This window comes from Poecilia latipinna, unplaced genomic scaffold (genome assembly GCF_001443285.1).
Source record: "Poecilia latipinna isolate Pla-1442-1.1 unplaced genomic scaffold, P_latipinna-1.0 Scaffold1476, whole genome shotgun sequence".
Classification (NCBI taxonomy): Eukaryota; Metazoa; Chordata; class Actinopteri; order Cyprinodontiformes; family Poeciliidae; genus Poecilia; species Poecilia latipinna.
The window spans coordinates 175,561-181,336 of NW_015114092.1; the positions used below are offsets into that span (position 1 = coordinate 175,561).

The following is a 5,776-nucleotide window of genomic DNA, read 5'->3' on the forward strand; positions in this document are numbered from 1 at the left end:
GCTCCACCAAAGTACGCTAATGAATAGAGCAATATTGACTCTTTTAGTCAGCAACCGATTTGGCATTATTACAAAGCAGTATTTACATCGATTCCAACTGCATTTCTTGGCCTTTTGTTTATTTGAGCTCGTCACGAGCCCAAGCTTGAAGCACTTCCTTCTTAGATTAAACAATGGAGGAAATAAGTATAGCTACACGATGTTTATTTAATTTAATTGTGAATCACTTTCATGAAAGTTACTATAATTTTTTTTTTTCTCGAAACTACATCTGCCTGTGTGTCGCTTTACTGACAATGGGATTTATTTTGCAGTGTTTTGGGGACCTCTGCTGGTCAAACAAGTGAAGCAATCTGAAATCTTTACAGCGCGTTTCAGAAAGTCTGAACACAAAACACACAGTCAACCAGTCTCCCCCCACCACAAAAAAAGAAAAGCTCAAGCTTAGTGTATTTGTCAGAATATTTCTGTGTCTTTAACTAGCTATGTCATTAACATTGATGGAGAGGCAGAAGCAGGCAGTGAGAAAAATGATTGTCTTCAGGACAAGCAGTTAGTGCTCAAGAGATGAAAGATGGAGCTTCATTTTGGGGCTCATTCTGCTAAAATGGTAGCTTTATTGTTGTCCAGCAGATGAAAAATGGACTGTGTATTGCCTAAGACTTTTTTACTGGCTACAGGTGGACAAAGATGTGGTTTTGTACTGTCGCTGCTGCCATGCTGAAATGAATTCCTCCTTATCATTATTGACTTTATGACCAGACATGTCATAGCAAAACATTCTTGGCAGATGAATCGGTTTTGATTGGTCCAGATTATTATTATTTTTTTCTACTTTCAACTCTGGTGTTAACTGAACATTTTGAAGTATAAGTGACTTCTGCAGGTGGTGAATTGGTGGTTCTTACAGCCCACAACCTATTTACGTTTTTGGCAAAGTTTTAAACATCTCACCAGACGGTATTTTGTTGGAACCCTATAATGTAATGCTTGTGATCTGAATGCTTTGGTTCTGAGGTGTGGAATCAGTAGAAAAAAGCTTGAATTGACATTATTTGTTTCATGGAAAATTAATAAAATAATTGCCAAAAAATATATAAAAACATGTTAAAAGCATGTGGATTTTTCTGTAAGAAGGAAGGAAATGTTATTCATGAGAAACTCTCGTAAAGTTTTGTCTGAGAAGCAATGTGGCAAAACTATCCTCTGTCTGGTGCTCAAATGTCCTACAGCAGCAAATGCATCGCCACAAAAAGGCGCGCAATGGCTTGATTAGGCTGATGAGGTTCACCTGTTGATGTGACGCACAACAGGGACGGAGAATTGAAGAGAGTACTGGGCGAGGACACAGTGCCGTTCTGGGAGGAAATCACTTGCAGCCAAAGAGAAGGTGTTTATCCTGAGGAAAACCTACCTTTTAAAAATGAGACTGAACTGAAAACCTGTCACTGAGCTGCCTGGCCAAGGAGGAAAAAGAGATGAGAAGCAGCCAAGAAAAATATGGAGGTCCAGGTGGGCACCATTACCAGTGGTGCCCAAAGTTGATCCTCAAGGGCTGGCATCATGCATGTTTTAGTTCTCACCCTGAATAGTCACTTATGTTTCAGTGTAACTGAGTGATAGTAACAACCTTCTCAGCATGTCTGTTCTTCTTAGGCCTCAAATGAGCCACCATTGGATCCAGGTGTGTCAATCCAGGGTGAGAACTAAAACATGCAGGATGCTGGCCTGACTTTGGGCACCCCTGGTTTATGCATTTTATGGAACCTTTAAATGTTGGAAAATTGACTGAAGGGTTTGGTCTGTAGGTAAGTTTTATTAGTGGTTGGAGAAGATATTTAGGCAAACCTTTTCTGGGATTTAATTTTGTGACATGGGGAGTTTTTTTTTTTCCCTCTTCCACAACTTTTAAAATTGAAGTGCTATCCTCTCATCATCTATGTTGGATGTTTTCTAGACTTTTGACACCTCAGGAGAGATGGGATGCGGGGCGAGCTGAAAATCGTGCTGTGGCATGAAATGTAGAAGCACCACAGGACCTTCTTTGGTGCCATTCTGTTATTGACCTTGCCTCAGAATCCACTTACTCACAAACCATCTGCACCATTTATTTTTTTTATCTTTTGTTTGCTCTGCAGAGAAATAATTTTCACCACAACCTCCTTGGTGGTGATAAATATAATTTAAACATTGACTACTCGGTAGAGGAGAAGAAAGGAACCTAAAAGAAATATAATTTTTCACTAGACTTCTTCTTTTTTTTTTTTTTTTTTTAATACATCTACTCTCCAGAGAAAATGGCTCATTTCTCCTTACTGCATCTTAAACACCAAAATTGTCACACTGAATGGTCACTTAAGTTTCAGTGTAACTGGGAAACTGACTGGAGCTGTGCCACTATGGGGCAACGATGGGGTCAAATCTAACTTGTTTAGGGTTTATTTGTAAACTTAAATTACAAAGCAAATGTATTTTTCTCCACTACTAAAGGCAAACCTTTCCAGTAGATTTTCTAACATTGAGAAGATTTAATTTGTTTGTTTTTTTTCTTTTTGTGCATAAGATGTGCCTTATTCAGTGCAACAAATGTAGGAAATGGATAGAGGGATTCTTTATTTAAGTGATGTTATATATAACTTTTTTCTTATCAGTTTTTTGTGCATTATAAATGAAACGTGCAGATATATTATGTTAAAGTTGCTTGTAATGAGCATTTCCTTTATCATATGGATTTCTAGTCTCATCCAAGTTCAATGAGCACAGTAATTTCTGCCTTGATTATTATTATAGTGGTAATGTCTCCAATGTTGACAGTGCAATAAAAATGGCTTTTATAAAAGCCCAACAGCTGGTCTGGGGTGAAGGTTGTGATTTGCGCCATTAGTTTTAGTGCAGTTGCAGCTGACCATGCTTACTAACTTTCTGATTTCTCTTTAATTCTACTGAAACAGCAGAGGTGTACTTGGTTTTTGCTCATGCCGCTCTTCCGATTGCACTCAGTTTTTACTAAATGAATACTGGATTGTTAAGCTCTTCTGATATGGTTTTGTACTTGCCAATTAAATGCTGCTTAACTCTTACTACCTCATACTGTACTGAAATACACAGTTGAATTTGCAAATAAAATAAAATGCAAAAGTCAGCCAAAAAAAACCTTATGTGAAATGTTAATTCTATTCTTAAATATGACATGTTGGTGTGGTTCAGTATACTAAAATCACTGCAGTTTAGAGGCGTTCAGTTATATTCAGCTTTACTGAGGTATACAGAAGCTGTTGGTCCCAGCTGTAGCTATTTGGGATTGATTTACCCCAGTTCTAAGGTTTGGGGGGGGAACTCATTCAGTTATGATTTTTACCATGGACAAAATTTGCTCGTAATTATAACCAATAAAGTAACACTGGATGAAAGTGGTAAAATTTTGTTTAAAACTGCCTGCAAAGTATGGTATTGTGTTGATATACTGAAATCCTGTTGTGTTAAAATTAGAGTTTAAGAAATCTGTTGGTGCAGCAACTTTATTTACCATAAACAGTAATTACTGTAATATGTACAAGTGTACACTTGATGGCAGCATTGTGACATTGGAAAAAAGTCAATGCCTCAACATTGACATCATGAAGTGCACAGGATGCTGAGAAACTGACAAATTTAGAGTACTTAAACTTCAGCTATTCTCTTACTGTGAAACCTAACAGTTGCATAAAAATACAGCAAGCTTGTGTTTGTAATGTAAAAATATGTACTATTCTGCTTGCTCATTTTATCAATTTTAGTATTTTAATCAGTTTTTTTTTCTGTGTTTACAGTGATTTCAAATAACTGGGTACCTGAACTGAAAACTTTAGCATATTAGCTTATTTCCTGAGCTATTAAAACAATCTTTAGTATACGCACCACCCCATCTCTACTTTCTCAGGGGAACCTAGATTACTGAGCAACTGTGGGAGTTGCTAATTGGCAAGCAGGGTGTCTGTTGAAAGGTGGCTGCATAAAGTTTGTAGATGTTTGTTGGGATAAAACATTAAAATCAACTTTTATGTAATAAAATGAAAAACTGACCTCCAGTCTTCTAACAACTATTTGGTACCAGTTAAGAGTGACACTTTGTTTTCAACAAAACATAAGCTGCCAAAGTCTTGTAGTACTGCTGTTTGTGTTGTGATGGGTGGATAAAGGTATACTACAAATAAAGAACCACTGAAATGTATATATATTTTTTCTTTTTTCCTGTAGCTCTGCCAAGAACTGCCAGATCACTTGCAAGTCAAAATCTTGTCAATAGCAAGGAATGTCACTGGCTTTAATCCTGTAGATGTATATCCCTTTTATTTCTTTCATGGTGAGTTGTTTTTGAAGAGTGCTTTTTCTCAGACTGAAATGTATTGTGGAAAAATGAAATGAGAAGGGGTGTCATGTTTAAAATGATAAAAGCACTCATGTCCCGTCTCCATGGTGCTCAGTTATTCTCAGCCAGGAGTGAAGTTGCCTTGTGCCAGTGCTTTTCTAAATCAACATTTCTGTTGTAGACCGGCTTTGTCCTCTGACACATTTTGCTCGAGCTAAATTTGATGACTCCCTCTCCGCTGCCACTTTCCTCTTGGATGGACCCCTCGGGGTACAAGAGTGTCACGGACTGCTGCACCACCCCATCCCGATGTCCGTCGCCCCCAGCACAGTCGTATGCCTTCTCCCCAACCCTGCAGTGCCGCTTTGCAGAGGCAGATTATACTTGATGACTTCATCTTAATCACATTGTTTCATTTTCTTTTATCAGTGCAGCCGTCATGCTACACTGACTGCAAAATACTCCATAAGTGGGTTCACACAAGCCTCTTATGCATTCACATGTAGGGGAGAGGAATGCTCACAACCCAGAACTGCTTTTGATTAATTTGAAGGAAAAACTTTAAAGTCAAACTCTGCATGATTAAATTACTTTTAAATGGCTGTGACTTTTAATCTTTAACCACAGAGGATTTTCTACTTTATGTTGGAGCAAAACAAACAGAAAATGAACAAGTGTTAAATATTTGTGAAAACTAATTTATTTTTATTTTTTTTAGCCTTTGTTTCATATTATGTTGTGTGCTCTCACTTGGTCTAATTGGAGATAAGACATTTATCATTCATGTAGATTATGGTTTTAATTAACTGTTAAGATTCAATAGGTCTTTATTGCCATGACAGGTCTGTTTGAGGATCCAAACACGGGCAGAACGGTGACAAAATGAAACACTCTGCGTTACAAATGTGCACAAAACTTTCAGTATTCTGTAATTGTCAAAAAAGCACACTTTTGCATTGTGGTGCTTTCATTAAATAAGAAATGCAATTAAACGTAATTTCACATATTAAAATGATAAAACAAACGTAAAGCATGATCTCCATGCTTTTGCTTAAAATTCTAACAATTGAATACTTATTGCTGTATTAAGCTACCTGATCCATTTCTCAGTCCTACTTCATGCATCATTGCACAATTAACTTTATTTCTATTGTGGAATATCTAACATGTTCATAACATATCTACTTTGTAAATTTTAATAAAAAATGCCTGGAGAGGAGTCATTGGTAGCATCAGATGTTAGTTTGGTAACGAGTTATTTAATCTGAAAATTAAATTGGTACAAAAGTACAGTAGCAACTATTTTATTTTTATTTTAAAGGCAGGATTTCTTTTAGTTGGTGCATAAAAAAAATCAGCATCTGAAACTGTTCAAGACCTTGTATGATTTCAAAATAAAAAGGAAACTGTAATTTTGTGTTACTTTAC

The 5,776-nt window shown here is 36.7% G+C and overlaps 1 long non-coding RNA gene across 1 annotated transcript; it reads left to right on the forward strand.

Annotated features, from left to right (window-relative positions):
* The first annotated feature begins 1,277 nt into the window (after positions 1–1,277).
* LOC106962948 (uncharacterized) lies at positions 1,278–5,487 on the forward strand. The gene is made up of 3 exons (XR_001428081.1): positions 1,278–1,512; positions 4,237–4,342; positions 4,530–5,487. It is a non-coding gene; the product is annotated as an uncharacterized LOC106962948 (long non-coding RNA).
* The last annotated feature ends 289 nt before the right edge of the window (positions 5,488–5,776 follow it).